Below are 25,068 nucleotides of genomic sequence, written 5' to 3' on the forward strand. Positions count from 1 at the left end.
TATTTGCCTATACATTGAGTTTTTATATTTTAGTTAAGACACAGAAGCTCATAAAGTAGTATATTAAATCATTCAATACTTTTCAACAAGTTCCTATCTGATAATCAGGAGATTGTATAATACGAGAGAATATTATGTGGAGAGGGGAAGCTAACCTACTGATACAAGAAAAATGTATTATACATAATACAAGATAAAGAACATTAACACAATATAAATCCACATAAAATATTAAATGTTTTTGTAGAGAACATATAGTGAAGGTCAACGAAATAAATAAAATAAAAAAGTATGAAAAAAATTAAAACGACGTGTGTGTGAGTGCCTTTCACTACATTAAAATTTGTCTGTGTGTATGTAAGTCACTGATTTTTATTAAAGTGGCACAATATATTGAAATCCACTCTTTGATTGGGCCCTTTGAACCCTTTATGAAGTAGGCGAGAGAACAATGTTTTCGAAATGTGGGGTTTTAAGTGAAATTTTAATCGGTGTTTGATTACGAAATAGTCCTTTAGCACAAGAAATTCGATAGAAAGTTTAATAAACAACTAAAGATTAATAACTTCTCCAGGACAGTTAAGGCCCTAAAAGGTCTTAGGCAGCATCGTCTTAGCTAAATGTAGAACAGGTTTTACCTCTTGGAGCATTATAAACTCGCAATAACAAGATCGAGCTGGATCTTAAATGTGAGGCTGTAGCAGATTCTATAGGGGAGATCATAAAGGAAACAGCATACATCTCCTTTTAGGCCGCCGTGTTACCAATGCGCAGAAGTTTGAGAAGGAAATACCCTTTTTGTAAAGCGGCCAATATTCTGTGAACCCTTCATCAGAAGCTGCCTGCACTCGGAAGTGTTATGCTAATACAGTAAATTTTTGATCACAAATAGTTTTAACTAATTATGTTAGTTTGAAAACACTAATGGGAAACACACTACAACTTTCTTTGATGGCAATTTTGATGGTTCTAATTTGAAAATTAAATTTCCGAGTCCTTTTTTTTCAGCGACCTTTTCAGTACCTTCCAGAAGAGTAATGTTAGCAGCTTACACCCCCAGCTAGGTACTTCACTTGGGTAGTTGCCCAAACCTTTCAAGCCACTGTTGCCGTTCAATTCTGTCCAGCAGCCATTTTTATAACTGAATGGCTTCTAGTGTAGTACTACCGCACTTATATAGCCGACAAGCCCACTGTAGGTTTTTCGCGTACTGTAATTTTAAGCTAGGATAGAAATTACGCAATGCTTACGTGGAATGGAACCGTCTGTAAATTAATCAGTAATTAAGACATGTGTGCAAGGAGTTGTGTGATGTGGGGAGCTAGAGTTCATTTTTGGCTACACTAAATAAAAATATTTGAATACATATCATTTTCAACAAGTTTGTGGCTAGGAACAGAATACTAGAATTTCCGCAGGATTGCTGAAAACCTTTTAAGCAATAGCTGGCTAGTCCTATTCCAAAGGTAGGAACCTGAAATGCAGTAGAAGTACTCGTATCTGCACATTCAGAGAATCAAGCGTAATAATGTGAACAGCTAAAATCCCAACTGTGGAACTTCTCCGACTCAGTAGACATCATTATTAAATCAATTGTACATCCAAATTTCTTAATATTGAAACTAAATATCTTTTTAATACGCAAGTCACGATTTTATTATTATATTAACATTTTTATTGCATTCAGTTTTTGAAAAGATTATTGCATATGAAGTGTTTAGCACAATGCTAAAATAAGAAACCTAATCTTTTCAAATCGTATCTTTTATAAATTCCCAACAATAAAAATGATTTTTATTGTTATTTTTGGTTAAACTGATTATTATTGATGAATTGATTGCATTGAATGTTATCATAATTTCATTTCCTGTATGAGCCTGTGTGGCCTTCAATTTTAAAACATAAATACCATTGTTATCCCGTAGAGAGCGCCACTTTTTACGTACAAATTTTGCAGAACATTAGCTTAAATATGACTACATTTATCTCTTGTGAAAATGACAAATTTGCCAAAATGAGCTCATCTGAATGTCTAGGGGTTTTCTACAAATAACTACAGGATACACCGAATGATGATGCAAAATGGTGAATTATAATGGTAACAATTCTAATAAGAGAAAATTTTCTTAAGTTTTCTCACCACATTTTCTTCATTACAACAATCCGTCTGTCTGTGGCCGAGGTGGAATTTCTCTGCCTGACGTGAGAGGATTTTAAAAACTGGCTCTTCAATTATTGAGGCTTAATTTCATGACCAGAAGAAAAGTGTGATTCACTTGAAAAAGCAATTTTTCCAAGGCAGGAATTCCTGGAAATCACACCTGTTTTTGGAAAAGCCCAGCTATTGTTCTTCTAAATTAAACAAAAAAAAAAATCCGCTTTTGAACGAAAAAAGAAAGCATTTTCATTGAAATAGCATCCACTGGTAAAAATAAACAAGATTATAACCAAAAATTTACTACATTGAATTCTGTGTACTTCGCAGCAGGGCACCTATTTGGTGGAAGCAGGCTTATTTAGATGTGGAGACTGTTCGAAGCCAGAAAAGTGGAAGGAGAGATTGATTGCAATAGAAAGGGATCTGCAGAAGACTAAGCTGTTGCAAGAAGAGGTTAAAGAAATTGCCGAAATTAGGAAATTCGATGAGATAAACTAAAAAATATAATCTCCTCTACACAATATAGAGATCCACGTGGTTTGACCATCTTAAGAGATTAAGGAAAGGGATGAAATGGGAAGTAGGGTAAGGATTTCAGGAGGGTGACACGAAGAGGTAGAGAAAAGGGATTTTGGGAACCGAACATATGAACTGTGTTCACCAACAGCACGAATAAAGAGATCAAAGAATACAAATGACTTCAAGGATTCACATAAAATCATATGTACATTAATGTGCCTCCTCTTGTGCATCAATATGACAATCTAAGGCTAAGCGTACATCCTAACTACGCTACAGGTTAGTCGGTTGATTTCACACTGTCAAAGACATATTGATTCGGCAGGAAAAAAAGAGAAGCCGTATATTTCTCCAAAACAATCCCCTAACTAAGTCAACTCACATTAGTTTTTTTAATAAGCAATATTATAAAAAATTTGTGAATTTGAACTAATTTTAATGGAGCATAATTTGACAATTGAAAAAGACATTTTGTTTTTTTTGCAAAATTTATGTTAATAAAAACAGAGAACAAAGAAAAGGTTAGCTGGGAGTTAGTAAATAGCTGTATGGAGGACTGTCAGCTGGTCTAATTAAAGATCTATTAGTGAAGCATCAGCTGTTTCATATATCTTTTTATCGCTGCATATTTTATGCAAGTACAAAACAAATAATTAGTTATTAATAAATATATTTTCGGAATATGAATTTCGCTTTAATTTTTTGGGGAAAGTGATTTTTATTTAATATGGAACTAATGGATGGAAGATTTGCGAGGAATCGGTCAAATAAAACAACTCATCTCTTTTCGACAAACCAACCCGCATAGCCACGCCCTGAAGAGGACAATATATTTGTCGAAACGTTGGCAAAGAGACAAGATTTTTATTTGACCGATTCCTCGCAAATCTTCCATCCTAAGTTTAACAATTTACGGTCACGAAACCAATATATTCATATGGAACTAATATTTATCGCAGTCAGGTTATTCCAGAAAGAATACGAGGCTACACAGTCGGTTTTCAAAGTTGACTTTAAGCTAGCTAAGGAAATTATAAGATTCTGCTTCCTTTTAAATTGTCATCTGAGTAAAGACTACTTTAAAGCTTTCAATAATGAAGTCAATAGAAATATCTAGGCACGTTTCATTTAAGATTATCTATCTTTATCCTGGAATGCTAGAAATTTCCGTAAATTTGATGGCACTAATGCTGCAGAAAATTCTCCAGCTAAAAAGAAAAAAGAAGTGAGTCAGGACAATGAGTCATTCCAAGAAGTTCTAAAAGAGTCGAATCATAGAAACCGGTTTTTTTAGATGTATATTAGGTACGATCATTTTTAGGGCGGTAGGATGTCTTTCAATACATCCTGTCAAATTATACCAAGCTGCAAAATAATACTTAGCTACTCTTGATAGTTATGATCTAGCGGATTTCATGCTCGAATTTAAGGTATTGTTGAGATATCGCCTGATATTTATTGCTTGAAACAACATACCGTTTTTCATTGAACGTGGTGCCGCCATATAGGAAGTCAAATTTTAGAAGAGTTAGCATTTTTTTCAACACATCCAAAAAAAAGTGAGGACTCATTTGTTCTTGAGGCTGCATCCGGTCAAGCCGAGTCACTCCCCCTTTTTTCTGATTTCTATTTCTCACTTTCTGCCAGTCTGTACAAGTTGCCAGTGCAATCTAGCGATCAACTCTGGAGAATGTTTAGTGTTGCATGTTTTAAGTATAAAAAATTCCCGGTTATTGATCAATCAGAATATTTTAATTCACTGAGAATTTTCTTTGCGGAAGATAATTTGAGGACCCACTTCTATAAGAATACAAGCCGTTGATTCCCGCACTTTAGAAGTCATGCATCCTTTTCCGGACAAACTTAAGACTCGCAAAAAAAAAAATCTTCATGATCTAGATGCAATCGGAATTCGCCTTGCAGCCATTCCTTTTCCGAGGGATATATTAAACTGCCTTCTTTTTTTTAAAGACTGTTTTCCTCTACAAACACACAGATGTACTTTAAAGTGAAAAACAGATCGTTGAATGCAACACTGTTTGGAGTCCTCCAATTTCTCGCCTATCGCTTCCGCCGAGGGTATTTGGTTTTCACTTCTGTCAAGTCTAGTCGTTACTTCAATCATTTACAGTACTAGAGGAGCGTTCCTCCATCTTCAACTATGAAGTAGTTACACATACACGCGAAGTGACTGCACCCATTCTGTTGTTGTCAGGGATTTGCTTTTGACCTACCACTGACTCCATCTTCCATAAAAGTTCGATTTCGCTGACGTAAGCCGTGGAATTGTTCATACTCCGCTGCCTAGACTATTATTCCATTCATCTTCCATGTTAAAACCACGGGAATGCCAATATTTTCCCTGAAACCCTAGCAACCGACCTTAAAATTAGGCTCAGACGTTTTTCGATGTTCTCATTCTTAGGCTAGTTTCCCATCTACCACCTACGTACATTTTCTCCAGTAACAAGCACTAAACCTCAAAAAAATTGAAATAAGTAAATAAGTAAGATTCACAATGAATATTTGTCGAATATTGTGATCATGCTACTTAAGAAGTTTTACTAGACAAATCGATAATTTTTATTAAAGTTTTTCAATTTTTATTAGATGCAAATTCAGTGTATGTTAATTAGCAATCTGAAAAATTTAGGAGTCATGGACAAAACTTTTAAGAAAATTTATTATAAAATAAAATATAACAAACTGGAAATACATTTGACACACTAAAATATTTACGAAAATATATTTTAATGATGTTAGTAAAGCGCTAAATATTGGACACGCAAACTGACGATATAAATGGCTCCCGTCTTTTTAAACACGTGAATTTATGTTGTTTTAAATTATATTATTTTCATATTTTATGTTTTCTTACAGGCAAAATTTCCATAAAATATTATGGGGATGAAAAAAAACAAAAATTCATAAGAAACACTGCGCCGAATTCGAAAAATACTAAGGCCTTTAGAAGAAACTTGATTTAAGCCCCAGAAAAAGTACAATTTTAACGGAGAAGTACTAACGAAGCGATTTGGCCAGATAACAGAAGAAATGGGTACTTAATATTTGAAAGCCGTTCAATTTTGTCGTTTCCTGAAAGCTAGTACCAAAGTTAAGAAATAAAGGCATGGATAACATCTGGAAATAAGTAAGAATTCGTAAAACATTTTTACATCCTCCCTTGGAAAGTTCGTAGAAACGCCAATGTTCAGCGCCACTGTACACACCAGAAATCAACTGGCTCTATCCAATAATTAAAAGTTATAAAAGGGTACATGCACGCAATTTCAGAACCGCGAACAAGGCAATAATCTTATACCACTTCTTAATAATATCAATCATTGATCAGTACTATGCTAATAATTGAAGAGCTTGGTGCAAAAAGGGAGTTATCTATAGTTTTTTAAAAAATTTTAGTCGGGACAAAAAACTAAATATGCTTTAAGATGTATTCCTTATGTTGTGTCTGCTGTAAGGATTAGTTAATATATTGTGATGGGGTCATTTGGGGGGCTCAATTTGAACTTTCTAGGGCATTTTTTAAGCTTGCTACGAGTATAAGCAAAACTTATTTTGCAGCTAACTCTTTTTTGCACCAAAATCATAATATTCAGTAAAACTTGAGTACATATTAAGTACTTTAGTCAACAGATTTCTTGTTTTTGAGCTTTTAAGTGGCATTTTGTGTCTTGTCGAAGCGAATGTTAGGTATATTATTATGCCTGTCAAAAATAAAAAAATAATATCTACCTAATATAAACATTAAATAAAGTTAATAAAAAATTTTTTTTTTTCAAGGAATGTAAGGAATGTAAAAGAAAGTTATCTGCAGTAAAAAACTCATTTTTGCTCCAAATCTAACCTAGGTTAGAGAATAAGTAATATAAGTAATAATAAACGAGTCTGCATAAAGACTCGTTTATGCACCAAAAGATGAGGAATTGAACATACAATAGGGGACATCACTAAACATATTTTATGAAAAAAATGAAACTCCTTTTTGAACCAAGCTCTTCAATTATACTATAAGATGTTTCTTTCAATAAAATTGAAAGAACTGCATGACAGATTATTTCAGAATACTGATAATTTTTACAGCAAAATGGCACCCGATTTTCTATTATGTTAATTTGAAAATTCTGTTCTAAATTTGATTTTTATTAATATGATATAGCTGGCAAGACAGTACAATTAACAATATCGGCCCATTAGAGGCATGTCTGACCTCCCCCCTTCGGCCAGAGTGCCCTTTCTGCACAAATGTTTTAAATAAAAAATATAGATCTACCTAAATGCAGAATACGAGGGTCGTTTGAAAAGTCCGTGCAAAAATAAAAACTACTTAATTTTTTGGGGTAAACCTTTTTTATTTTTCAACATAGTCTCCTTTTAGGCTTATACACTACGTCCAACGCTGCTCTAGTTTGTTGATCCCTTTCGAATAATAGGATTTGTCCAAGTCTGAAAAATAGCCATTCGTTTCTGCAATCACCTCCTCGTTTGAATAAAATCTTTTTCCCGCCAGCCATTTCCTCATATTGGGGAACAAATTGTAGTCCGAGGGAGCCAAGTCTGGAGAATAGGGGGGATGTGAAACGAGTTGGAACCCTATTTCCATTAATTTTGCGACCACAACTGCTGAGGTTTGAGCTGGTGCGTTGTCGTGATGGAAAAGGACTTTTTTGTGGGCCAATCGTGGGCGTTTTTCTTGCAGCTCGGTTTTCAAACGGTCCAATAACGATGAATAATATGCACCTGTAATAGTTTTACCCTTTTCCAGATAGTCGATGAGGATTATTCCTTGCGAATCCCAAAAGACAGTCGCCATAATCTTTACGGCCGAAGGAACGGTCTTCGCCTTTTTTGGCGCAGATTCCCCCTTGGTAACCCATTGTTTAGATTGTTCTTTGGTCTCAGGAGTGTAGTGATGTATCCATGTTTCATCCACAGTGACGAAACGACGCTTAAAGTCCTGCGGATTCTTCTGCAAACAGCTGCAAACCGGCCTTGCAACACTTCACACGATTTCGTTTTTGGTCAAGCGTGAGCAATCGCGGCACCCATCTTGCGGATAGCTTTGTCATGTCCAAATGTTGATGCAAAATATTATGTACCCGTTCATTCGAGATGCCCACAGCACTAGCAATCTCACGCACCTTCACACTTCTGTCATCCATCACCATATCATGGATTTTATCAATGATTTCTGGAGTAGTAACCTCAACAGGGCGTCCAGAACGTTCAGCGTCACTAGTGCCCATATGGCCACTCCGAAAATTTTGAAACCACTTATAAACTGTTCTAATCGAAGGTGCAGAGTCACCATAATGTTTATCAAGCTTCTCTTTAGTCTCCTGAGGCGTTTTGCCTTTCATAAAGTAGTGTTTAATCAACACACGAAATTCTTTTTCGTCCATTTTTTGAAAATCACTCGACTTCCTCGATTCAAACGAATGCCAAACACAAAGAAATAGACCGATCTGGCTGAAACTTGGTGTGTGTTCTTCCAAGAGATGCTACTAACTAAACATAACCTCGATACGCGCCAGTGGTGCTATCTCTCTGACTTTGCACGGACTTTTCAAACGACCCTCGTATATCACAAGTTTAATGAAATGATGCACCTTTTTTTTTTGAGAAAATTCGGAAAAAAATAAGAAAAAAAAAACGTTTCTGTAAAATGCTATTCCCGGGTCACCATTTTCAAAGGAAACCTGATTGTGGCGTACTCTGTTAGCACCTAACTAAATATCAAATTTGAACTTCCCGTTATTTTGCGTTTTTGAGTTGTGGTGGATACACACACTGAGTATGAGCGAGAGAGAATTGTAAAAAAAAAAAACACTTTTTTGGGGGGGACTCAGGGAACCAAAATCGGATATTTACGATGAAACTCAAAAAAATGAAATTCTACACGCAAACCTCCTTAATGATTAATCAACAATTAATCATAACAAGCAATTGTTCGCTTGCATGTTGCAATTTAAATTAAAAAATGAATTTAACAAAGAATTAATATTCATTCATGCAGTTAAATATCTCGAATATTATAATTAATTACAGAAATAAATATTTATAAAGCAGCGTTATTACTAATATCACCTTCACAGACTGATAACCTTGGCAATGAAGGTAACAATTAAATTAGTTTTTGTTTCTGTTTAATTCACAAAATTAGATCGTAATCTTATTTAACAAGAGTATTTTTAAAATAAATCTTTTTAGCGCCAGTTTTACACATTTTGGCTTTTCTGCGGCTTTTTTTTTTAAAAACAAAGAAAAAAGAAAACTGTTTTACGGTCGGTTAAATGTCAAAATGCAGATAATTGTTCATTTTTCGAGTGGAGGTGATGATAGTAATTAACAAAAAAACGTTAAGATATCATGTAAATGATTATTGATTCATAATTTTAATAAAATTTGTCTATCCATGAAAATTGATTAATAAAATACAGAATGTTACCTTATTTAAAACAGTTTCCAGAGAGTTGTTAGTTTAAAGACTTTAGTTAGACCCGAAAAATTATACTTTTAGGACATTCTGACATATTAGTCAGAGGAATCAGGTCGTTGAAATTAGCAATTTAAGTTTCAGAGCTTAGCGATTCTCAGGCTTGAAGAATTCTCTTCATCAAAATTGTAATTTGAGGACACAACATTTTGCACATCCCTCTTTTACAACTTCTTACCACTCTTAAATAGAAATAATTTAATCGTTTAAGTTTTTCGATTTTAATTTGAACGTTTGTGGACAGTATAATTTGAAAAATTGAAAATGTCCGGAAGCTCAAAAAGTAATACATATTTGTTTTCGTGCTTTAAAGGCGCCACACGGTAGCCGCGCGGTTATAGGCATGACCCGCAATGCTAAGATGTATTGTTGGTTTAGTGGGTTCGATTCTCGGTCTTAGGCCTTGGATTGTATTTAATGGTTAATATGAGAAATTTACAGTAAAGTATGTTAGGCGGTTATAGGCTAGACCCGCAAAGCTAAGATGTATTGTTGGTTTAGTGGGTTCGATTCTCGGTCTTAGGCCTTGGATTGTATTTAATGGTTAATATGAGAAATTATACAGTAAAGTATGTTTGTTAGTCACCTCCGTCCACGACACCTAATTAGGAAGTTGTACTTAAAGCACGCCTAAAAAAATAGGTATTACTTTACTCTTTTTTTAACTGGCTTTAAAATGATGCTTCAATATCGGCCAAATTTCAAAATTAAATTTAATTCCCACGGTTCAATTCAGAATAAACTAAAAAAAATGAACAATAATATTAGTATCAATGTATTTACTATAACAAAAGTTCATTCGACTAATCGAAAGAATAAACCCAAAGACTCTTTTTTGTAATTAGTTCATGTTATTTTTGACTGTTTTATAATTAATTTATGGAGCATCTTTGTCTGGGAGAACAAATTTAATGTATTTTCTTTGCGATTGTTAATTTCGCTGCCCATAAACCAGGGTTTTTAGTAAAGCATGGCGCCCATATCTTCTCGCCTCTATTACCACCATTTTACACATAGTCTCGACTCTCTACAGACACATATTCCCAAAGAAAATGCATTCCTCATTCTCATTACACAATCAAAACATTACTGCATAAACTGAAGTTCCTCAATATGGTGCAGGAGCCCAATATTGTTCTCATCTATATGATCACCTTGCCTACCCATCAGTCTGAAAATCAAATGTGACAATGTGTTAACTTTTTGCTAAAGCAGGACTCTAGCTGCATAATTTAGGGGCAATTTAAAAAAAAACAGTTTTTAAACTTTAAAGTTAGGCAAAAATTTAATACTATTTATGCTTATATATTTCTTAAAATGTTTATTAATTAATAATAAAAAAAAAGTATTTTGTATGTCACACAAAATACTCTAGAATTTATAATTTACAATTGTTAGATAGTACTGTAGTACTACTGTATGTAGTGTTTGATAGTACTGTAGTACTACTGTATGTAGTGTTTGATAGTACTGTAGTACTACTGTATGTAGTGTTTGATAGTACTGTAGTACTACTGTATGTAGTGTTTGATAGTACTGTAGTACTACTGTATGTAGTGTTTGATAGTACTGTAGTACTACTGTATGTAGTGTTTGATAGTATTTTTGAAAATTTAATTGAATCAATTTATTTAGATTTTAAAAGAATGCTGGACACCATAATTTTGAACGCCAGATTTCACACGTTGTACGAAAGATCTAAAAGTAGATCTTGGTGTAAGTAATTATGCCAGCGATAGTAACTCCCTAAATTTAATAAGTACTGTAATGAAATTGAAAGGGGAGTTGCTATCGCTGAACTATAGTGTCAGTAGATCTGTGAGAGGGTGTATCTGTGCGCTCTGCAATACTGGAGATATCGAAGATACGGTCCATTTTGTGAGAACTTGTCCTGTTCTGAGAGAGTTCCGCGTGTCAGATGGCTAGGAAAGGTCTCCCATTCAGTCGGAGGGAGGTTATTAACCACCTGAATGGACAGTACGGTTGGCGGAGTATATTCACAGGTACACTCTTGAAGCTTGGCGTTATCGAGCATTTCTAATACAACAATTTAATTATGATCCTTAATCTTTTTATAATACAATAAGTAATCTCTATAAACAGTCTTCATAAAGAAAGCATAATTTACGTTTTATTCTCTAAATTTGTAGAAGTAGAGTAATACTAAACTCCTGGCAGACGGCTAATAGCCAGGCCTTATTTTGCTTTAATTCAAACTGTAAATATTATATACAAAATAGTGTAATGTGAATAGAGCGTTTATTGTTATTATTAATATTATTCTAGAATTCACTTACTTATTAAGGCCGGCTATTACTGCATATTAATCACAATAACAAATGAGTTGGACGTTCGCCATGAAAACGGAATTGTGAAAATTTGGCAAATGAACCTTTTTGAAGATTTTCATTTAAGTGTTTCCGGTTTTGTCTAACTTTCATCATTACATTCATAATTTTGTTCCCCCTACAGATTTTTTTTTTTTTTTTTTTTTTGAAGCAAACGAATTAATTAAAGTTTATTGAAGGGCCATTTTTATAAAAAAAATTAAAAAAACTCGATGTGGGACGCCACCATGGCGGTTATAAAACTTCTTGTAGTTCAAACAACTCAAAATTTGTAAAAACTTTAAAAAAAAAAAATATTTTTTTTCGAATTCTAGACCTCAAAACGTACTTGAATCGGTCAAATCTCAAAGAAATCTAAAGCCCGATAGCAATACTTCCTGTAATCAGCAGTAAGAGAAAGTAAAAAAAATAAAATAAAAAAAACCTTCCAGTCCACTAACCTACCACGGTAACCACGGTAAAAAATAAGTTCATTGAATTATGCATAACATTTTTTTTTTTGTTGAACACGTGGACACGTGTCTATTCGCTCGTACAAGCATGCACAAGGCAACTAGGAAGAAGTAGAAGACAATACGAAAAAAAAAATAATAATAATAAGAAAACATAATAGTATATGTAGTCTACTTAATAACGGTATAAATTATAAAACCTGGTAGTGATAAAAAGTGTAAAATGGTGTATATATACACTGCAACATTATTTACGGTTAATAAAAAAAAAAAAAGAAGAAGAAGAACCGTGGAAAGAAAAGAGAGAAAAATAATAATAACAGGCGTCAGAACAGAGTAGAGCGTTGAGTAGCGTAGAAGAAGAACAAAAAGGAAAAAAGGGCAAAAAGGAGCAGAGCGTATGAATGAATGGTCAGAGCGCTGGGAGAAATAAATAAAAAAAAAGAAGTTAATAATAACAATAAAAATAGAAGAAAAAAGTGGAACATATAGTTACGGAAGGAAAGAGAAGGAGTTTAGCGTTATATAGGAAAAGGAAGAAGTGTAGAAGAAATAAAAAATGAAATTGTGAGGGCAGTGGATTCAAGAGAGAACAAAAATCTTTACTCATTGTGTAACAAGTTTGGAACGTTTTTATGTTTTTTATTTTGTTCTTTTATTGTTTTTTCTTGATCAGCTGACATTGTCTACTGGTGGTGGCCTTCCTTTGTAGTTTCTACAATTATACTTTCAACTCCCTTCATTGCTTTTATTGTTTTTTTACTTCTCTTGCCGCCAGTAAATGAAAAGTATTGCAATCGGCCAGATGGTTGGCCTACTTTTCGAGATTTTTTTTTTCCACCGGAATTACACGTCTTAAAAATCTCTTGTTTTTGTAAAAAGAAAACGAGTTTTTTTTCTAATTTTGTTCGGGGTATGCGCATGTTTTCAATATTAATAAAATATGGAAAATTAAATTCGACATTCTGGTGTAGGCGCGGTGACCATATTTTTTGGAGGAGAAAATAAACGTGATATCGAAGAAAATAAAAAAACTACCTTATAAAATTCCTAAGTTTATAATTACGGAAATAGTGCAATACAACGATGCATACATTAAAATTTTAAACAATCTTAATTATTACACGTACACTCAAATTGTAAAAATTTAAATAAAATTAATTTAGTTACTTTTCAGTAGAATTAATTTCTTTTAATAGCGTCGGTTCACCGCTTTTAAAAAGTCATGAAATTCCATTACAGTTCATTTGAAAGTTGTATTTGACGGAAATACATGCTTCTAATGTGCTTACCTTTAACTGGGGTTTTCTTATTCGCCCACATGTCATTCACCAAAGAAAATATTCGTTCGTCCGGGGCATTAGATCAAGGGAGACATAAAGGAAATTCTACGAATGCAAGACACGATCACAACACTGGTCGTGATGGCGTACACCAAACTAAAGTTGTTCAATATATTACTGATTTTTTTAAAAAAACTTTAGAATAGAATAGATAAGAAATTTATTATTCTGGGACAATTGTCCCCTAAGAATAAATACAGGAACAAATAGAGGCCTTGATAGTTTGGCCTGTGATTAAACAGAAAATAAATAAATAAATAAGTATTTACAAAAAGTGAAAATCAAAATAACAATAAAAATTAAGGAAATAAATTAAAACAATTAAAATTTCGGAGGAAGCTGGATAGAAAGGAGATAAACTGAATAGACGGGATTTAAAGATAGATAGGGTACGAGCATGGCGGACAGATGAAGGCAAGGAGTTCCAGAGAGAGGTAGCACGTATAAGGAAGGATTTGTCAAAGGATGAGGTACGGTGAGAGGGAACATAGAGATCGGATGAGCGAAATCTGGTATTGCGGGAATGTATCGAGGATTTAAACTTAAGGAGTTGAAAAATATAGGAAGGCCTTTGAGACTGGATGACTTGAAAAAGGAAAGTAGCCAAAAGATATTGGCGGCGATAGACAGGAAAAAGCCACTTCAACACATCGTAGCAGTGCGAAATGCTAGTGTCTCTGGGAAATGCTGAAAATAAATCTTATAACGCAGTTCATGAGACGCTAGAGCTTAGCTTCAATATCACCAGAAAGACCGCCATACACTGAGCAACCATAGTCCGAAATGAAAATCTGAAAACTCGATATTTTAAAATGGTAGTTCAGGTAGATTGGTTTTTTGCTATAACCTTATTACTCAGCAGTTTGGTTACACCCCTATACCTGCGCTGACCATATGTCCTTTATTTAAGAGGACAGTCCTTTATTTCACTGCTCTGTTTTCTAACTTTATTTATTCTATAAAATAGGCATTTTGTCCTTTATTTTGTAAAGTCGATCTATCTTGGAAAAAACCATGTTTCCCAAATCTCTCGTCGTTCCATCCATATCCTAAAGCAGTTTAATAGTTCCCGTCACCTTTTTCCCAATTAAGACCCGGCAACTCCTAGTTTCCTCTTTTATTTTCCCCCCATTTCGGACTATGGTTGCTCAATAGTCCGAAATGGAGGGAAAATAAAAGAGGAAACTAGGAGTTGCGCATGCTGAAGCTTTGCTTGTATACTGCGCTCGCCGTCCAGTGGGAACAGCTGTACCAAACTTGTCTGCGAGCATTTATCGAACAGAATTTAACTAGTACAGAGAATATAAGTATATATATATATATATATTTATATATATAAAACACAGCAGACAACTGGCGCGCGGTCTCGCGGACTAGTGACACACTATTGCCAACTTCACTTTCAACTATAATACCGCCCATTACTTTTGCTTTCAAAGCTGTTGGCCGTCTTGAGCTTTCACTTTCCTGCTTCCAGCTCTTTCCCGCCTCTCTATCCCATTCTAGCCCGTCTAACAAAACAAGGTTGGTACACCTGTTTTCTTTATTTTTCCTTCCTCCTACCTTCCGCAACTTCTTTTCTTTTTCGACGGTCGACAGTTTTACAGTCTGCTAAAATCTAACAGCAACCTTTTCTTTTGCCCTTTTAACAGCAGACACACCTGCTTTTCCTATAAAGGAACACTTTTTAGTTTTTTTCTTTAAAGATTTTCCGTGATTATTTAAAAGAGATAAATTTTCTTCTCTGTTCAGGTACATGAGAACAAATAAAGAACATGGATTTTCATCTCGCATAGTTTTCATTTACAACTTATTAGACACGATTAAAGATTTTTCACAATTTTAGCAAATTTTATACTTTCGTTACGTAGGGATACATTTTTCTGACATCATACTTCGAAGATTATTACCAAGACCGGGTAGACCAGTGAATCCGCCCTTTCTGGTATCCAAAAGCAAAACGATCTATGGACCATGGTTGGGCCAAAAATAGTTATTTTAACCGTTTAACATTTCTAACTGTTTTTAGATTTACATCTCTCATCAGTTGTTGATTTAATCTATACATAATTATTATTTGGGTGTCAAGCCTAAGCGTAAAAATTGTGGCACTTACAATAGTGATTCGATTTTAAATGAGCTCTCTCCCTCTGCATTGCAGATTGTAAAAAGTGACAGCAATGACGTTAAACGTCAATGGCAGAAATGATATTTTGTTATATTATGACAATGACTCGTATTTTTAAAGGCCATAATTAATAAAAATGTTCAAAGGCGGAAGAACTAGGGTGTTTACGTATTAGCTGCCAAATGAAATGTAGATCTAAGGTAAGTTTGGCTAGTTTTTTTCAATTTTTAAAATTTATGTTTCGAAGTAAACTTAGTAAGAACAAGCTTAAAATGAATTTTAAAAGAAATAAGATTGTAAAAATCAACAAAAAGTGTTTTAAAGACAATTGTAAGACAGAAAATAATTGTAATAAAATAAAACAAATAAAGTAAAACATATTACATTAAACACATTCATGTATTTATATTTAAAGGCGGTAAGAGTAAATAATAGATACATAAAGGTGAGGCAATATGTCAGTAGGTCTAGTTCATGTATGGACAATGAACTTCCCATATACAGGTCTCTTTTTTATTATTTTTATTCTGATATAAATCAGCTGACCAGAGATCAGCTGTTAACTTTTTTATTTTTTTCTAATTTCATTCTCCCTTTTAGTACTGGGGTAAAAGGAAGTATTGCGATCGTGATAAACTAATGAAAATATCTGTTTACCGGAAGTGGAAGTTATGAAATCGTAGAAAAAACAAATAACTGGTGTGAACACTGACATGACTTTATCTCTCCATAGACCGTCTTAAGTTTTTTTGACACTTGGACTTTTCTTACTAAATATTATTTGCCAGGAAATAACAGGACTCTTGGGGGAAGCGTAATTTTTCTTAGAACCACTTCTAGTAATCTACTTCCGCCAAAAGAATATCCGCAAAAAAAAACACGAGGTCTTTATTTGAGCAGACTGCATACAAAAGCTAAAATGAAAACGTTTTCCGATCAAGTTATTAATTTTTTTAAACTTGCTATTTCGTTAACTTTAAATTTTCTACAAAAAACTTATAAATCTAAAACCGATATGATACTACACAAAAATATATCGTGGATAATATCCATAAGAAAAAAAAAAAAGCCTATTTTTCAGGCAAAGTGAAGTAATGCCTATTTTTCAGGCATTACTTTACTTCCAGTTACCAAATAATTTATCTTTGTCGGATGCGACTAGCAAACTATACTTCACTATAAATTTCCCAAATTAACTACTAAATAAAATCCTGGTAGTTCTAGACCTCCAATCGCTCGGCAATCGTGGCAACAGAAAAATGTGAAACGATTTTTGCGTGACATCATTGCACGGAGGTAATGCTAATCTACTCTGTGTCGTCCCAATTTAAATATTTGAGTATCACCGAAGAAGTATGGATATCAATAAAAGTCAGTGCTGTGAACCCAACCATCTTTCAAATATTGACAAAGTAATTCTTAGTTTAAATATAATTAAATATATATAATAATTATAAATTCATGTGGCTTCAGAACTAGATATTTCTTTTTCTCATTGTATCGAACAATAAATATTTAAATTGATTCCTTTACGATGTATTTTTCATAAAATTGTTAACAGTTAAATAAATAAAAAGTACATACAAAATGTTACTGTTAAAACTGTTTAAGTTGCATAATATTATTTAATATTCTATTAGCAAAAATGACCAGCAAAAAAAGTTTGTCTTAAAAAAATAAAAAAAATAATATGAATGAAGCGCAGGCAGCGGCGTCAGAAGAAAGAAAATTGAGTGAACAAAAAGAAAAGAGAGAGAAAAAAAAGAAAAGCTAAGGTCGGGAAAGCCGTCTGTTTAGTAGCAACCTTTCTTCAGGATACTCTTTGGCGGTGACATAAAAATCATTATTCACACAGAAAGGACAAAGTTCGCCTCACAGCCTCCCTTGATGTCGGTGCAGGTTTTGATGAGAGAATGAAACTGAAACACCCACTCGAGATTTACATATCGTATATATTAAAAATAATATAATTGACGAATTGCCAAAGAGGTTTTTTGTGACATTCTTTAGCCATAATCAAGGTAACCTCGGCTGGGATTCAAGAAAGTTTTACGCTCTGACTTCTTCACTAAGAATAGTAACCAAAATGATTTGACTTTTGATTACCATTACACCCTAAGTTAGTAACATAAAACATAAAGGGAAACCTTCTTAATTGCAGATTTACCCTATGATGCTGTGACTCAGAACTTATACCTATCTATACAGCAAAATATTTACTTATTGAGCAATAAGCGTAGTTTTCATGCACCGAGCAGAAGTAATGCCTACACGAGCGCATCGAGTTGTAGCATCTTAATCGTTGGTGAAGTTCACATCATTCAAGTGTTTTACAATAAATGTTGTTGCTATTTCACTAATTCTGAAGATAGAAACTCTAAACTTTGACGCAAAGGTTACCTGCTGAAGGTTCTTTAGATTATTGAGATTAGAATATTGGATCAACTTGAGCTGTATAAGAGTAAGTTTTTTGATCTCCGGGAGTCTTAAAACGGATACTTCGGATGACATCTCTAAACAGAAAATCTACACGAAATTTTTCTTATTTAGTAGAACAAGAGAATGTAATGTAAATAAAAATAAAGTATTAAATATAGGTGAATATATTATCTACTGCGGTAATATCGTACCAATATTGGGACAGAAAAGAAATGTTTACGCACATTATGAATACTTATAGAATGAATTTATTCTGTGAACCAGTTAATGTTATGAATAGAAGTGTGAATTTGTTACAGTAGAATGAAGAGGTAGTTCGGCGGACAGTGAATTAGTATCTCCAGGGAGGCAGAAAGGAATCGTGGTATGGAATTTACAAGGTCATGAGTGAAACGAGGTCATCTAGCAAATATCTTTTTTTAGCTTGCGCGTAAATAAGTTTTGTATAAACGTTAATAAAGGCGCAGAAATATTTATGAATATAAGCAGGGCAGAGAAAATATATATTATATATCTACAATCCTAACAAAGTAATTGTACTATATAGTTGAGAGATACGATAAATACGTATTGCAATGCTTGTTTTGTGTTCTATCTGGACAGTAAGCCCTGAGGAAGAAAAATGATCGCCAAAATTCCTAAAGAAAATAATTACTTGATTGGTATAAGCAGATTCTTTTTAGTACGGCGCAGTCAAAGATTACTAGAGATGTAATATCTGCTAGCAGAAGGAAATGGACTGGTCTTCTAGATAGCTCGCAAGGCATTTGTTTGGACATATCTCCCTGTGAAGCCAATCCGAACAAGAAAAATTGCCCAATAATATTAAAATGATACTGTCAACATTCAATAGCCACATTGGGAAAATGATGAAGCCATTTCTTCAGTATTTTGGGATCCCAGCGGATACAATTCCTCGGCTAAAGAATCACTCGGCCTAACGAGATTGTTTTCACGGTTTCCAGCCTCGCTATTTTATTGTATAATACAAATCAGTAAATAAAACATTGGGCCTTTACAGGAACTTATCTTCTCCCCTTGTAATCCCTATTTTTGTAGGTAGGCCTTACGCCTAAATACCTAATTGGCACAGACATCTAGCAAAAACATACTTCACTATAAAGTCTTCATATTAATTATTAAATAGAATCCAAGGCCTAGACCGGGAACCGAATCCAGTACCATAATCTTTACAAAGCTTTGCGGTCCTTGCACTCTATCCGTAAGGCTACTCTGGCGCATTCTACGAGTATAACTGCATGTATGGCAAAAAAAAGTTTGTTCAGAACGAGGTAGCGAGAAAATGAGGCACCTGATAACTCTGAGCATTGTTGGTTAAATCCCCACGATATACTGTTCCAGAAAAACTCTGTAAACATCTGAAGAAGGGGCTAGTTTCAACTCTCTACTACTTATTAGACTAAAGTAAGGCAGCATTAAGTGAACAGCTATAATTCCGTGCTGAAATTGCCCGGAAGTATCATTTTATTGTAAATATTTTTCACATATTTGAGAAATTTTCGAATATAGCACTAATTTTCTCATAACTTCCTGCATACAAAACAGCCGTTCACTGGACAAACTGATGAACACCTCTTTTTGAAATATCTTAAATTTAAGTGTCAAAGCAGTTGGTTCAGTCACAGCTCTTTATATTTTATAATAGATATCCCAAATAATAAAAATTAACCACATTATGCCCCATTAAATAATAAATAATTTATTTCTGGAGCCATTTTGATTAACTCTTTGTAAATATTTGCAATAATTCAACTCAAATTCAGTAGCAGCCGCTGAATGCTAACGGTCAATTTATTTGAATTTATATTTTAAACAGGAATTTAAAAAAACAATGTACATTTATTTCATCGCATTTCTCCACTTTTTGTTTTATGGAGTTCAGTGTTAAAAATATTTGAATATGTTTCTAAAAATTCTGTATTAAAACTTTTGAACATAGAGATTTGTCATGAGAGTGTTCACACGAAACGTTTTTGGTATCAAAATTGCGTGAAATGGAAAAACAGACAAGGGTTCAAAACAACTAGTTCTATGACAATAATTCAAGAGGAGCATCCCCATTTTTCAATAGAAATACAAAGCTACTGAACTTGCAATTCACACAAGTATTGCGGGTTTCTCTAACCACATTTCCTTCTATTATTAATGCACATATCAATATTAATGGCAGCAGCCAATTCTAAATAGCTTTATTTAACCAATCAATAATTTTTATTTTTACCCTAGGGATCTAGCTAAGTTATTCTTTTATATTTTAGACCATTTTAATGGTGGGACTTACATAGTTTGATTATTTTTTATACTTTAACTTAACTGAATAGCAGAACAGACCTGTCTTCCCACTAAATCTTTTAACATCATTATCTAAATAAAATTTAACTCACCGATTTCCTAAAAACTCTTATTTATAGGAGCTATTTAACAGTTTGTGACCGGAACTTAGTAGGCAGTGAAAAATTACATTTTATTCACCAAAAAAGAAACACACTTTCTTCCTTACTCTTACTATTGGCGAAGAAAATATTTCTATCGTGCGGCTTTTCGATTTTGTGTTAAATTTAAGTTAAGAAATAATCGATTTGATTCCTCCTGACTGTAACCCAAAATCTCGGGAACGGAACTACCACTTATTTATTGAATATATTTTTTTATTTTTTTGCAATTTTCTCGAAAAGGGTTGTAGATTTTCTATTTTTATTACGAATATTTTCTAGCAAAAATTGAAAGTCAAACCACAAAAGTATCATTTCAGTCTAATATACGGTTAGCTGCCTTATATATTTATTATCTTTTTGACAAAAAATTATAGTTTAAAAAATTAAGTGTAAGGGTTGATTAAACGACAAAATAAGCTAATAGCCTATATTTCATTCATACTTTAGCTAATAACTTCAGCCATTTAGAAACGAACGAAAAAACTTATGAGTTTTATTGAAATTAATTTAATATTTTAACTTTATTTATTAAGGGGTTATAGGCAGTCAGAAATTTGAAAAAATCGATTTTTTTAAAAAAAAATTTTATTAAAGTAAAGTATCTCAGGAATGTTGTCCTAAAATTTCAAGTCGATCCGAGCAAAATTGTAAGAGTGAAAGTGTTTACAAGTCCCGACCGTTCGAATTACCATCGCTGAGCACAGAGCTCAACTTGCTACGCGGAAGGCAAGAATCCTACGCAGACATCAGAAATCGGAAAACTTGGACATTTTGGAAGACATTGGAGGACTTATTTTATGGGCCTGGAATCGATGGCACTGTATAAGTTGAAAAAAAAGATTATCCCAGGTTTTATTCGCAAACCTTTAACCGCTGAAAACTTTAAACGTATTTTTCTCAAAACTACGTTTACAAAGTCGGTGGACACGATATCTCAAAATCTACTGCACCGATCTTTTTGAAATTTTACGTATTTCTTTTACACATATTAAAATCGTACTTGGACGAAGGATTTTTTTTTTTTTCAATGAATAGAACTTGTTTTACAAACATAAAATGGTCATTTTTTTTTAGTGAAAATCGTGAATCAAACTTTAAAGTTGTCCCTAAAATTAAAAATTCAATTTTTTTTTTAATCCTTCGGTCAAGTACGAGATAAAGTCATCTACTAACGAAATCTTTTCGAAATTTTGATTTCAGATAACCTAGTCTCAAGATATCGTGTCCACGAGAGGGTTGCATTTTTTTTGACGTGTTGCATTAAAATATTCGCCATTAGTACTATTATAATTAATTTGTAACGAAAAAATTACAATAAGTTCTTTAAACATGGACTGATATGACGCAAAAGTTTCCGAATAAAACAGTAAACACGTTTTTCCCCCCCAAAAATGACTTTTTTGGCGCCTCTGACTGCCTATAACCCCTTAAGGGGAATTAAAAATGGCCCATTCCCAAATTTGAAACCCAGATTTTGTTTAATTTTTTTTCTAGAAGTTTTTGAGAATGTGGGAAAAAGTGATCTAATATTGAAGACACACTGGCCGGAAATGATCTGAAGCAAAAAACAAAAGGTCTTGGGAAAATCAAATTATAATTTAATTACGTATATGATTTTCGCCTCGACCTTAACCAAATCCAAAATAAAGCTAAAGAATGCAAATAATAATTATTACTATTATTAATTCATGTATGCAAATTTCTAGATATATTTAGTAGGTATATCATTTCAATTCATTAAACGCCGTTTTATTACCTTACCTTACATGGTTAGATAATATATAACTATATGAAGTTTACAGGTAGTATGTGTGCAACAATTAACACATGGAGAATTTACCGAACTAGAGACCGTAAAGGTGGGAAAACCACCTGTTGCTTTACACCTTATTTATATGATTTTCTGTTGTTAGCTAACTAACTTTGCCGTTATGATGCTGTTGTTGTTGTTGTAGTTGTTGTTTAGGTAGTTAATGAAGTTTAATCAACTTAATTACATCAAATAAGATCACTAAATAGATTTATTATTACTCGTACGTATTGTATGGGTTTTCATGTTTCACTTTTTTACGATTTACTCAAAAACAGTTCCATGATGTTTTTTGAAATAGCTTTTCTCAAAAATCATGATATACACTATCATGTACATGTATATGTAATTATGTATCTGTAATTATGAACCCAACATTAACTACAATCGATTCAACCGTTTTTTTTTTTTTAAAAATTAAAACTCAGAAATCTATTTCTGTTAGAGATCATTCATACCTACTTCTGAAATTTGAAAATCTACCGACTATTACTATTACTACTTGATACTGTAAAGGCGGTGGTAACTCGTAACTCGTCCTGAACTAGCATATACGAGGGTCGTTTGAAAAGTCCGTGCAAAGTCAGAGAGATAGCACCGCTGGCGCATATCGAGGTTATGTTTAGTTAGTAGCATCTCTTGGAAGAACACACACCAAGTTTCAGCCAGATCGGTCTATTTCTTTGTGTTTGGCATTCGTTTGAATCGAGGAAGTCGAGTGATTTTCAAAAAATGGACGAAAAAGAATTTCGTGTGTTGATTAAACACTACTTTATGAAAGGCAAAACGTCTCAGGAGACTAAAGAGAAGCTTGATAAACATTATGGTGACTCTGCACCTTCGATTAGAACAGTTTATAAGTGGTTTCAAAATTTTCGGAGTGGCCATATGGGCACAAGTGACGCTGAACGTTTTGGACGCCCTGTTGAGGTTACTACTCCAGAAATCATTGATAAAATCCATGATATGGTGATGGATGACAGAAGAGTGAAGGTGCGTGAGATTGCTAGTGCTGTGGGCATCTCGAATGAACGGGTACATAATATTTTGCATCAACATTTGGACATGACAAAGCTATCGGCAAGATGGGTGCCGCGATTGCTCACGCTTGACCAAAAACGAAATCGTGTGAAGTGTTGCAAGGACGGTTTGCAGCTGTTCCAGAAGAATCCGCAGGACTTTAAACGTCGTTTCGTCACTGTGGATGAAACATGGATACATCACTACACTCCTGAGACCAAAGAACAATCTAAATAATGGGTTACCAAGGGGGAATGTGCGCCAAAAAAGGCGAAGACCGTTCCTTCGGCCGGAAAGATTATGGCGACCTTTTGGGATTCGCAAGGAATAATCCTCATCGACTATCTGGAAAAGGGTAAAACTATTACAGGTGCATATTATTCATCGTTATTGGACCGTTTGAAAACCGAGCTGCAAGAAAAACGCCCACGATTGGCCTACAAAAAAGTCCTTTTCCATCACGACAACGCACCAGCTCACACCTCAGCAGTTGTGGTCGCAAAATTAATGGAAATAAAGTTCCAACTCGTTTCACATCCCCCCTATTCTCCAGACTTGGCTCCCTCGGACTACTATTTGTTCCCCAATATGAAGAAATGGCTGGCGGGAAAAAGATTTTATTCAAACGAGGAGGTGATTGTAGAAACGAATGGCTATTTTTCAGACTTGACCAAATCCTATTATTCGGAAGGGATCAACAAACTAGAGCAGCGTTGGACGAAGTGTATAAGTCTAAAAGGAGACTATGTTGAAAAATAAAAAAGGTTTACCCCAAAAAATTAAGTAATTTTTATTTTTGCACGGACTTTTCAAACGACCCTCGTAAGAGTGGTGCCTAAAGTTGTATTACCTCGCAAATCACTCAAAGAAAAACGTTTTTCTGAGTAAACATTTACAAATAAAAGTGACAAGTGATTTAGGAAGTGGTTTAAAGATTACAAGAAAACACGAAGCTTTTCTTACAAGTAATCTATTCCAAGTTGATGACGTGAAATGCAGTTTAATGAAAAGTTTGATTGTCGTGATCGATTCGCCACCAAAAAAATGCACCAAAAGAGAATTTTGCCAATAAAAGATATTAGATGGCCTCTTTTTAAATTAGGTTAAGTAGAAATGTGAGTTGTGGAAAGAATAACTGATTGGCTAGTAAAATTCAATAACAGAAAAATAATGATCCCTCAAGATAGTAATTATTGCAATAACAGAATGTTGTGAGCAATTTCTCTTTTTAATTTACAATGATAAAAACTACAGTCGGCATCACAAATAACCTTCGGAATAAAAAATATAAATTAAAATAAAATAATCTAATTATATTTTGAAGTTTCAATTATTTTGCAATAAAAAAAAAAAAATTCTCAGCCACAGTATTTGAACCCATAAACTTTACGTCTAAAGGTCAAGAACTTAAACCATGTTCAAGGTTATCAATTATAATGTGAATTGGTATAGTACAATGGCTCTTCTCAACTAGACCATGCTGCTGGGCAATCAACTAATAGAATTGAAAATTTTGTTAATATTATAAGAAAAAAAAAAGTGTTTTTTAGGGGCACACTCACATGACTTACTCTTATAATTCTCAAATTTCTATTTTACACATTTTCTCAAAATTTCAAATTACAAACTATAAAACTGCATATTAGTTAGGCCACCAATATGTAAATCTATCATACGCCAAGAAATTGTGCATTGAAACCAATTTATTTACAAAAACTATCCAAATAAAAAAGTCTTACAACTACGAGGGTCGTTTGAAAAGTCCGTGCAAAAATAAAAACTACTTAATTTTTTGGGGTAAACCTTTTTTATTTTTCAACATAGTCTCCTTTTAGGCTTATACACTTCGTCCAACGCTGCTCTAGTTTGTTGATCCCTTCC

At 33.6% G+C, this 25,068-nt stretch overlaps 1 protein-coding gene and 1 pseudogene across 15 annotated transcripts in view; both read right to left on the bottom strand.

The window, feature by feature from the left end:
- Nucleotides 1–25,068, bottom strand: part of LOC141445979 (uncharacterized) — a 121,439-nt gene that overhangs the window by 27,643 nt on the left and 68,728 nt on the right. The window lies entirely within an intron of this gene.
- LOC141446371 (U6 spliceosomal RNA) lies at nt 16,718–16,818 on the bottom strand (annotated as a pseudogene).

This window comes from Rhodnius prolixus, unplaced genomic scaffold, assembly GCF_049639745.1.
Source record: "Rhodnius prolixus isolate KJV_2025 unplaced genomic scaffold, Rpr scaffold_1, whole genome shotgun sequence".
Lineage (NCBI taxonomy): Eukaryota > Metazoa > Arthropoda > Insecta > Hemiptera > Reduviidae > Rhodnius > Rhodnius prolixus.